Here is a 12,274-nt window from a genome sequence, read left to right on the forward strand (position 1 = left end):
AGTTGTGTACTAAGCTCTATAGTATCCTCTGGCACTGCAAGATGCTCCAGGCTCATCTTGTGTATTTTCTTTACCAGTCTACAATCAAGAGACCTTGATTCTTCTGTTGGAGAATGGTATTAGAAACTGTAATCTAGGTGCCAACCATGATCATTGCTACTGAGTTTCATTGCTTCTAGGCCCTTTCAGCTCACAGAGCAAGTAAATATATATATGGAGCCAACCCATGTGTATGTATATATCTATAAATATTTCTCTACCTAACCATCCATATACATGTGTTCATACTGATTTCTCCAATTCTAATCCATTATCCCATAGGTCATTATAGTCTCATCCCCATGATTATGTGTAAATGCCCACTCTAAAAATGAAAAAGCTGACTTTCACCTTCTGCTATCCATTTACTTAATGGTTCAATTCCTATACATGTATAGCACAATCAGAGTTATTAACCTGTATCCCTGTGGGAAAAACTTTATCATCTAGAAAACTAAATTAGAATGTTTATGTACAATTTCTTTTGTCTTCAGTTTGAAAGATTCCATGACACAGTTATTCAGGTTAGCACATTTTCCTCCACCCCCTTTAGTTAGTGCTATGGTCTGAAAATTTGTGCCCCTCCAAATTCATGTATTGAAATCCTAACCCCCAAGCATGATAATATTTGTAGATGGGGCCTTTGGGAAGTGATTAGGTCATGAAGAAGGAGCCTTCATGAAAGGGATTAGTGACCTTGTAAAAGAGATCCCACAGAGCTTCTCCAACTATGTGAGGATATAAGAAGCCTACAACCCAGAAGAGAGCCCTCATTCAATCATGCTGGCGGATCTTGGACTGTCAGTCTCCAGATATATGAACAATATATTTCTGCTGTTCATAAGCCATCTAGTCTATGGTTATAGCAGTCAAAATGGACTAAGACAGTAAGTTTGTTAAATATATTTGAGATGCAGGTGGTTTATTTTGTCATTCTGCATTTTATTCTAGGAATCCTTAAACTCCAAAATAATATTTTTTAAAAATTTACAACATTAAATTTCAACAGGTTTAGGCAAAGGCATAATGTCATGTAACTGCAATTACATATCATAGAGAATAGGTTAACCTCTGAAAAATCCCTATGCTCTCCATTTTCAACTTTCCCCTTCCCCCCCCAACCTTAGACACACTGATCTTTTGACTGTCTATAATTTTGCCTCTTCCTGAATGGTATATAATTGAAATCATACAGTACATACTCTTTTCACAATGAATTCTTTTACTTAGTAATATACATTTAACATTCATCAGTCTTTGACGGCTTGATAGTCATTTTTATTGCTGAATAAAATTCCATTGTATAGATATCACACAGGTTTTCTGAAGTCCATTTACTTATTGGAGGATACAATGCTGCTTTCACTTTTTGGCAATTATGAATAAACCTGCTATAAACATTTATGGGCAGTTTTTTGTGTGGACATAAGTTTTCAAATCAGTTTGATAAATACCTAAGTGTGTGACTGCTGGTTGATAATCTATGTTTAGCTTTGTAAGAAACAGCCAAACTCTCCCAAAGTGGCTGTACCATTTTGCACTCTCAATAATAATGAGTGAGAGTTCCAGTTGCTCCACATCCTCACCAGGATTGTTGCATTTGGGTCATTCTAATAGGTGTTTACTAGTATCTTTGATGTTTTAATTTGCAATTCCTTAATGATATTTTATGTTAATAATCTATACTTATTTGCCATTTGTTTATCTTCTTTGGCGAGGTATCTGTTCTGTTTACCCATTTTTGGGATTCTCTTTCTTGCTGTTTAGTTTTATGAATTCTTTCTAATTTGAATATCAGGAGCTTTATTATGTATGTGTTTTTCAACTATTTTTTCCCAGTCAGGGTTTGTTTGTATTTTCTTAACAGTGGCTTTGGGAAAGCATAAGTTTTTAATATTAATAAAGCCCTACCTATCACTTTTTTCTTTCATGGATTTTGCTTTTGGTGTTGCATCTAAAAACTCATCACCAAACCCAACATTACCTAGATTTTTGTCTAAGTTTTTTACTAGAAGTTTTATAGTTTCACATTTTACTTTGAGATCTATATTCCATTTTGAGTCAATTTCTGTGAAAGATGCAAAGTTCATGTCTAGGTTACTGCTATCATTTTGTAGATTTTGTGGGACAACATTTCTTCCTACAGCTATTTTTTCTAAGAGTGATGAGACTAAAACTCATCATTTCTAAAGGATTATGCTTTCATCCATCACTTTATTCATACTGGGTAGGAATATTTTGTATATGATTTTTGCAGCTACATTCATGTTTGTGACTGAATTTTAATTATCCATTTGATTATTGTATATCATGAATATTCTTGAATCATGTAATTCATTGGGGAATATCCTTATTTTATTCTTATTTAAAAGATTTTATATAGGAATTATTCTATGGCTATTTCTTTATTTTGGGCAGATATTTATCCATTGATTTAACTTCTTTGATCATTAGAAGTCTTTTCAGTATTTATATTATATAATTATAGTTATATACTTGCTTCATAGAATGAGTAAATATTTAAGTCAGATGCCACTTTATGTTACAAATTAAAGATAAGAACCTAGGTTGTTTGGATTTCACAAAGGGTATGTGAAATTCAGACCAGTTTACGTAAGTTCAGCTTGTACTGCTTGTAGCATGTTTTCAGATGATATGGAAAAGATTCTGCTCTTTTCTAGAAAAATGATACCCAGTGTCATAAATAATTATCATAATGCATCACAGTGAATAGCATCTCCTTGTATCCACACATGTTTGCAATACAACAGTTGTGGGTCCTCTTATGAAGAAATAATTATTGATATTCTTGAATCTGGACTGGTTGAGCCTTGCATTGACCAATATGATGTGGCAGAAGAGATGTATGAATTCTGGAACCTAGGACATGAGGCCTTGCACCTTCTGCTCTCACATTCTTGGAAACTTGAGAACTTCATGTATGAAGTCTAGTCTAACTTTCTCGTGAGTAAGTTTTCAGCCTCATAACAATGCTGTGCCTTACACTTTCTAAAAAATCAGTCTTCATCTAATGAATCACAAATTTAGATGCTTTTACTTCTTTTCCATAGTTTCCTTACTCATTATAGATGTTACTCTAGCACTTTCCAAAATGGCCTCATGCAGAGACCAACGAACATCCTCTTATTCTTTCTGGATATACCATATTGTTGATTCACTAACACTGAGCTTACAGCCAACAGCACTATAACCATGCTCAAAGGAAACTTATCTAACACAGGTATTTTCTTCACAAGGCAAATCACATCTTTTTTGTGCTTAAGAATGTTACACAGTGCTTGCACAAATATATGAAAAATGCAGCAACCAATAGAGAGTAAAAAGGACACATTTTTCAATATGAGCATTGAAATCAAGAAGGCAGAGTGCAGCCTTGTTCAACCTCAGCTGGGAACTTGAATGTCCAAGCACTCAAATTTTTCACAGTTCTGCACATGTGTACAAGTGAGTGCAAAAGTGCCCTGAGTATTGATTTGGGGCTTACAGATAAATTTTAGCAAGCAGTCAAATTTTCAAATATGGAATTCATTAATAATGAGGATTGACTGTATATGACTTATATATGTGGACATTTCCATATAAAAATATTTTGCAGCATAGCAAATAATTAGAGTTGCTAGATGTGAAAATTCCCAGCTAACGTAAAAAAAAGGTGATGGTTGGCCATCTTGTTTCTATCTTATGCAGATGGCTAGGGAATAGTGATGACAGGCAGGAGTGCAATGCAGTGTAAGAATTTCCAGCTCCGGGGCCATTTGAAGAAGTTTGAACCCCAGCTTAGCCACCTGTTAATGGAGTAGCCTCAGGCAAGTCAAAAAACATTTCTTGATTCTGAATATCATTTTCTCCTTTGTAAAATAAAGAAAATAGAATCTACTAGGATAAGTTTTTTCAGGATTTAAAATTATCATGTATGTGAGATATATATATTTCCCCCTAGGAACAGTAGTTCAGTATTCACTAATTTAATGTTCATGGAGACTTTATAGAACAAAACTACCATGAATAATGAAAACTAACTATATATGTGTGTGTTTGTGTAAAATATGTAATTATATATTTCATACATATATACAGTTGTTTGTGTGTTTACAGGTCACATTGACAAACTATTACATCTATTCAATAGAACACTATTCAGTTGCAAAAAAAGGTACACACTACTGACACAGGCTCAAATACATTATGTTAAGAGAAAGTAGCCAGACACAAGAGACTATTTTAGGATTCCATTTACATGAAATGCCCAGAAAAGATGAATTTATTGAGAATAAAAGTAGATTATTGGTGGCTGGGAACTGGGGGTAGGAGTGGGAATTAGCTGTAAAGAGTCATGTAGGAACTTATTGGAGAGAAGAAAATGCTCTAGAAATGATTTGTGGTGGTGGTTATACCACTCAGTAAAGTTATTCTATTCCTCAGAAGTAGAATTGTTCTTATCTCATCATCCTGCCTAAGACTGTTAAATGACAGGTTTGTTGGCACTGGCTAGCTCATAAAAACGGAATATAGAAAAAACAAATCAGTTCTTTGCACCGAAAAGTAAAAGTTCATCCATATTTCCCTTAAAATGCCACAAAGACAGGATCAATGATACCGATATCCTACTCATTTTCTTGGAAATTTTTGTTGACCTGCAGATCAAGATGCAGGAAAATCCCCATGAATCACATCTGTTTTAATATCATCTGCACAAATTCAAAAACAGGATTGTCATTCTGCTATTGTGTTTTTGAAAAGATCTGACGGTGTCATTAATTGCTCTTGCTATGTTTTTCTATTTCAAATTACTCTTTCTAACATGATATCTGAGCATTTCCTGTTCAGTAGTAATGACCTTTGTTTCCAGAAATTCATGAGATTTTCACAACATGAAATAGCTTCTAATGAAGTCATTCCTTTTGTCCATTAATATCTTTGGGTATCCATGGGACTTCAGAGGAGGTGACTAATGCGATCTGGTGTTCTGGTCAAACCACCATTCAAAATGGCTATGCCATTTGCATTCCTACCAATGAAAACTGCAGAACTCTTGGCACATAGCAACTCCACCCAACACTCTGCACTAAAGAAAAATTGCAATATAAAAATTTTTGAAATCTTCTGACCTCCCTCTCTTTTTTAAAGTCCTATTTTTGGTATGCTATGAGATGCAACAGAGATAATCCCCATTTTTTTCATATCAAATACTCTTAGCAAGATACAGGATCTCCTAGACTAAGTAACTAATGATCAAAAACTCCTTGTAGATAAGAGTGGACACGTAGCTAAATTCTGGGCAAAGTTAAGCAAGCCAAAGTGACTTCTATCAGCTCCCTACCTTAAGAGATACTTTCACTTTCTTCTTTGGCCCTCCATTTGGCTACCTATAAAACTGATGCAACATCTCATGTTATACTGTTTAGAACCATGTCTTAGGATTGGTGGAGTACTTAGCTGTGGGTCCTTCAGAATTTCCTGCAGTAGAGATACTATTCTAACTTTGGACAGCTTGCCTCCTGGTTGATTTAGGTGGTAAAAAAAAAAAAATACTAAAATAAACTTCTATACTGCTTATGACACTGTGATGTATGATTTATTGTTACTCGTAGTCAACCTCATTCTAAAATTTTAGGAATAATTGACTGTAATCATTATTTTTAGCAATAAGGGAAATAAATTTACTTTTCAAGGCTTAAGTACCAGAATTACATAAATACATTTTAGTCCAAAGTAAATGTTAATGTAGATTGCTCATCAGAACTGGAATTTTAGGAAAGGGAAAGTCATAGAGGCAATCTCTGGCATGACTAGGGAGAATACAGGTAAATAAAAGAGTGTGTTGCATAGTGATCTAAAGCACCGATTATATATAATGACAAAAACGCTAAATTAAACTTTCTATGAATCATTTATTCTTAAGTAAAATGTTTAAAATTTTCAAGCATGTTGGATTATTGGTATAAAAGGTTTACGATATCTATCACATAAAGAAAAATTTTCTATTCATCTATTTTCCTTAGCACAATGCCTGTAATACAATAAGTACTTAATCAATGTAACTTGCTGCTATTTGCTTTACTCGGTGTTATTTTGTGTTCCTTTTTTATTAACACTAAAAGATTGGTTATATCTCAGGTCACTTCAAGCTCTAAGTATAATGGTTTGCATATTTAAAAGACCAAAATAATTATTATGAAATTTAAAAGTTATTTCTTATTCAAGATTTTTTTCTTATAATATTACTGGAGAATGTCTTAATGGAATTAAAATAAACTATTTTTTAAATTATATGATACTATTTTGTAAAATATTCTTATTTATAAAAGCAACTGAGGCTTAAGTATAAGTTTCTAGCCTAAAATCACACAAGGATTCGGTTCAGAAGTACAACTACAGTTTCCAAATAGTTTAATCATAGGTCTATTTACTCCATATCACACAGTTTCCTTACTTTCTTTTTCTTAACATATTTTTTTCTTTACATTCTAATGAATTTTCTTTTATGTCATAAGAAAATACAAAACTATTATGTCATTTTAAGGAAGAGAGTTTACAAATTACCTTTTTTCCCCTGTTTTATTCATCTTAAATCCTTAAGTTATTGTGTATAAAAAGGTGAAAAGGCATGTAAATATATCAGAACTCCTATAAATAAGCATCCTTACTGTATACTGCATATGGTTTGCCAGAGGAATTGTTAAGATAAAGGGGAATAGTCAATAATAGTGGCAGTTCAAATTTTGTACCAATTTCACCTTCCATTAAAACTGTATTATTATATTTATATGATTTAGTGGAATTGTCTTGCTGTAAAGAGGTACACACTCTTTGATGGCTAGACTCTGGCTCTGGTTGTTGTCAGCTTTAAAAACCATTCAGATGAATATGGGTTGTATAGAGACCAATATATCATGATCTGTTTAAATCACTATTATTTCCAAAGTATTTCTACTTCAAGAGTCTACTGAAGCTTTGGAAAAAGGGAACCTATATAAGTTGGGAACATGTTTAAAATAGCTTAAAGATTTTTGAAGTCTTCTTTCTACCCATTACCAAACCAAGCAATACAAATACCCCAAACCTAATTTCTGATTGAAACACTTCAGGCTTAATCTTCTCTTTCTATATAGAGAAAAAAATGCATTGAAATTGCAAAGAAATATTCCGTTGGTACTTATTTTTATTACACACAGCTTTGGCTAGAAACTAATGTAATGTTTAGCAAGCCAGAGGGTGAGAAAATAAATTTTATGAAGTATAAGCTATATTTGGTGAATAACCTAGAGCTACTTTGTATATTTTCACTGTGATGCTAGTATTTATGAAGTTGTCACTAGTCCAGAACTTATATGTTTATTTTGAAATTCTTCCTTTTAAACTAATATAGATCTAAGCAGAGATATGATAATATCTGTAGAACTTGTTGCAAATGTTTGGAAACTATACATTGAAAGGATATACCATGAAACAATCTCTGCATTTAAGTATTAACAATAGTGTTAAATAAAAAGCGTTTGAATTAAGAATTACAAAAAAAAACATATTTTGGACATTTTAAATACTTTTGAAACCAGAAAAAGCTCTTATATTTTCCTATTATTATACTTCTTGTATAGGGTCTATACTACTTGCATAACAGATTTCAGTTATGTGCTCAGCAGCCTTTAGCCAAATCTCTTTGCTCTTTGGTCTGTATAGTAAACTATCAAGATATTTACTAAAGTAGCTCATAGAATTAACTAAATATTCAGTTCAATTATTAATTTACTTATTCATTTAGCAAACATTCCTTTATCCTTTATCATAAAAGCACTGGGAATTACAGAAGTAACTAATAAAAGATACTTTTATGAAACTTACTCGGCAAGAAAGATAAGAAACACATAAACAGCCAAATAAGACAAATTTATATACTCAAAACTGTTTTGTCACAAATGACATAGAATGGTGGGAAATAATGGGCCAAGGTGGGGAGTGTGTGTGTGTGTGTGTGTGTGTGTGTGTGTGTGTGTGTGTGCGTGTGTGAGTGACATGGAGAGAGAGACACAGAGACAGAGATTTCAGCAAAGGTATCCAGGGAAATCTTCTCTGAGGAAGGATATAAGGTATGTCATGAATGCTGAGAAGAAGGAAGCCATGTGGTGATAGGTTCAAATAACATTCTTTTTTTTTTCCCCTCCACCTTTACTGAGATATAATTGATATATAACATTGTGTAAGTTTAAGGTGTACAACATGTTTATTTGATATACTGATATACTGCAAAATGATTATCACCATAGCATTAGCCAAGACCTCCAGCATGTCACATAATTACCACTTCTTTTTTGGGGGGGGCACATTTTAGATCTACTCTCTAGTAATAGAGGAAACACAAATGTCAAACTTTTATATGAAGAAATCTTGGTGTGACTGTGGAGCAGAAAATAGTAGAATATAAAGTAGAAAATTCCAGAATTCATACCATGAATAATGTATAAGAATTGCATTTATTAAACTTTAAAATTTTTCTATATTTTAATTTATAGATAGATCTAGAGACTATGTAAGTATGTGTACAGGCTTACAATAAAAATTCACATTTGTATTTCCCACAGATCACGATAAAATGGGAAAAAAAACCACTTTCCTAAAAGGACTGATTTATAGATTTTAATACATTTAATGTTATTCCAATAATGTATTGCATGTACAATTATGATAGTTTTTAGAAAGGATATAATTCATCTTAAATAGATACAATAATTAGCCAATAATTATTCTAATTTATTTAATATTTTCCCAAGTTTTTGGGTATTAAGCTGGCAATTTAACCTGTGGAAACATATTAAGATAGATTGAGGAAAAGGGCAAAGGAATGTGACTCGCCCCAAGCCTGAAGGCTATTATCAAAAAACTTTTCATAGATTATACCTTTTCCTATATCATATGTTTGAATGAGGTTGGAAAAAATGTTCCTAGAAATTAGATATATAGGATTTTGAGGTACTATGTGGGTGTGTTAACTATATTTCAACTATCTAGGATTTAACCACAAGTTCAGATAAAGTAAAAGTAAGCCATAACATCCAAGCTTTATAGCTTGACCTTGATGCAAATAGTTTGTTTACATAAAGCAAATAAATAGGTAGGTGTCAATTTACACAGGACAACATGAAACATGTTTCCTCTAAATGAATAGACTATTTGATTATAATCACTTAACATTTCTTCATGTGGCTAGAGTTCATTCCAAATGACAGTTTATACACCACAATTTTGACTTCCTAATAAACTGAATATGCTACAAAATAGCTACTAACTCTGTAAATTGAGGCATATTACCTCATTAAAATATTATTTGTTATCACAGATAATGGATTTAACTTAGAATACGTTTTGCATCACAGAAATACTCTTCTCCACTTCCTCTCAAATATCTGTTATAGACTCTAACTGCTTCTTAATCTCTTTTAAAACAGAATTAATAAGAAACCATTTACCAAATTATATTAGTCACATTTCATTTTCTGAATATCTCCAAAGGCTGTTGTGTCAAATTAAAATGTAGATTCCATTCACTATTAACTACCTGATGAAAGTTATGGAGAAATAATTATTCATACCATTACTGTCTTAAAAGGAATAGCTCTAAAAATTAAGTCATAGGCATTCACGTTGGTATTGCAAACAGCTTGTCTTTTAGCCTCTGTGTTTTACTTTATTAGAATTTCTAGCTTTACCAAATGCTTACGGATCAACAGACTGATTTTATATCCCTATTAAGTTTTCATTCTATAGTACAAAAGAAACCAATCTAGAATCTCATATATAAATTCAAATCCAACTTGGCATGGCCATAACTAAGAATATATGCTACTGGAAGATATTCTACAAATTGATTGAGCTATTTCATGCTATTTTGCTAAAGTCATGAAGAAATCAATTGCATCACAGCTACAATACTTGACCCTAAAGGTGCAGATGATAGCAAATGGCTTTAAACTAGCTATTCAAGGAATACTTACCTAGTCCCATAAAAGTCTTAATAAATACTGAGTGCTTAATTGGCAGATGTTGTACGACTTCAACATTATCTGTACTTAATAGTAGTCTCATTTCATATATTTTCAGTTACTTTCCTAAGTGCAGCTAAATTAATTACAATGGTTACATTAAATTCCTTATCATTTGTTGAAAATAAGAGCCTGTATTGACTTATAATAATTACTATCTGGGTCTAGAAAGATAAAAAATAGCTTCACTCAACTTGCTTTGAAACATGGCAATGTTTGCTAATTAAGCAGTTGTGAAAGGGATTCATTCTTTTTTCAGTGAGATAGCGTAAAAAAACAGTATATTACAGTTGGCCCTCCATATTTGCAGGTTCCACATTTGTCCTGGAACTAGACCCCCAGAGATACAGACGGATGACTGTATAAATATTGCTTGATACTGTAGAATCATATTTCTATTTTTTAAAAAATTCAGAATATATAAGGCTAAAATAAGAATTGACCGTAATCCTGTCTCCTAGATAATCACTGTTGAAATCTAAGAGTGGCAACTTCTAGAGCTTCACTTGCTATGTTTACAGTTTGGAGAGCATGCTTAAGATTAAGATGTTATACTAAATTTTCACTTAAATAATGAAACTAGTTCTTACACATCTTTCTATAAATGCTAAAATTATATCAGACTCACAAAATGAAATTTTCATCTTAAGAGGGTTATATCATTGCAAACTTGTATTGTGCTTTTCATGACTTTTTCATGCTTTACCATATGTAAAATATATTATCCAGGGGTTTTCTACTGAATACTAACACCACAATTGTCAAAAAGGAAACGTGAGCATTTTTCTTTCTTAAAAAACAGCATCATATCAGCAATTTCAGATGTGGTAATGTTGATAGATCCCTAATGGTAGCAAAGAAGATGACATTAAACAAATAAGCTAACTAATGAAATGTCTTATTTTCCTTTTCTATAATAAGTTCTAAGTCAGTGTTTGGTAACAGTCTTAAAAACAAAATAAAAGATTGTAGGGATATATATAATGTATTATGTTGGTTAATTTTATGTGTCAATTTGGATGGACCACAGAGCCCAGATACGTGGTCAAACATTAATCTGGATGTTTCTATGAAGGTGTTTTTTAGATAAGATTAAATTTAAATTGGTGGACTTTGAGTAAAGCAGATTACCCTCCTCAGTGAGGGTGAGCTTCATCCAATCAGCTGAAGGCCTTAATAAAACAAGACTAACCTATCCTGAGCAAGAAGGAATTCTTACAGCAGACTGCATTTGGACTCAAACTGCAACTCCTTCCTGTCAACTGTGTGTGTGTGTCTGTGTGTGTGTGTGTGTGCGCGTGCGCGTGCACGCACGTGTATGTGTATGAAGTTATTTTAACTCTTTCCTTATCTTTTTCATATTATTTTAAAATGAGTACTAAGTGACTTATGGGAATACGGGCACACCCTGCTGTATTGTACTTTGCTCTATTGCACTTCACAGATAATGTATTTTTTTTTTTTTTTACAAGTTGAAGGTTTGTGGCAACCCTGCATTGAGCAAGTCTATTGGTACCATTTTTCCAACAGCATTATTTTTTAATTAAGGTATGCACATTAGACATAAAGCTAATAGACTACGATATAGTGTAAATGTAACTTTCATTTGCCCTGGGAAACCAAAAAATTCATGTGACTCACTTTATTGGAATATTCACTTTATTGCAGTGGTCTGGAACTGAACTCACAATATCTCTAAGGCATGCCTGTAGTCATAAATCCCTGAAATCTATTCTTTAAAGAAAAAACAGTAAAGAAAAAAATTAATACTGTATGATCTCAATTACATAATGAATCTAAAATAGTCGAACTCACAGAACCAGAGAATAGAATGGTGGCAGCAAGGGGCAACAGGGTAGGGGGAATGGGGATATATTGGTTAACGAGTACAAACTTTTACGCATAAGATGCATATATCTGGGGATCTAATGTACATCATGCTGGCTACAATTAATAATAATGTATTGTATAATTGAAATTTATTATTATTAGATCTTAAGTGTTCTTAGCAGAAAACAAAGGTAACTATATGAGGTGATGAACATGCTGATTAATTAACTTGATTACAGTAATCATTTCACAGTGTATGTGTATATACGTGTATATATACATATATATATAATCATCATGTTGTACACTCTAAATATGTATACAATTTTTATTTGTCAATTATGTCT

Source organism: Balaenoptera acutorostrata, chromosome 3 (genome assembly GCF_949987535.1).
Source record: "Balaenoptera acutorostrata chromosome 3, mBalAcu1.1, whole genome shotgun sequence".
NCBI classification, from domain to species: Eukaryota; Metazoa; Chordata; class Mammalia; order Artiodactyla; family Balaenopteridae; genus Balaenoptera; species Balaenoptera acutorostrata.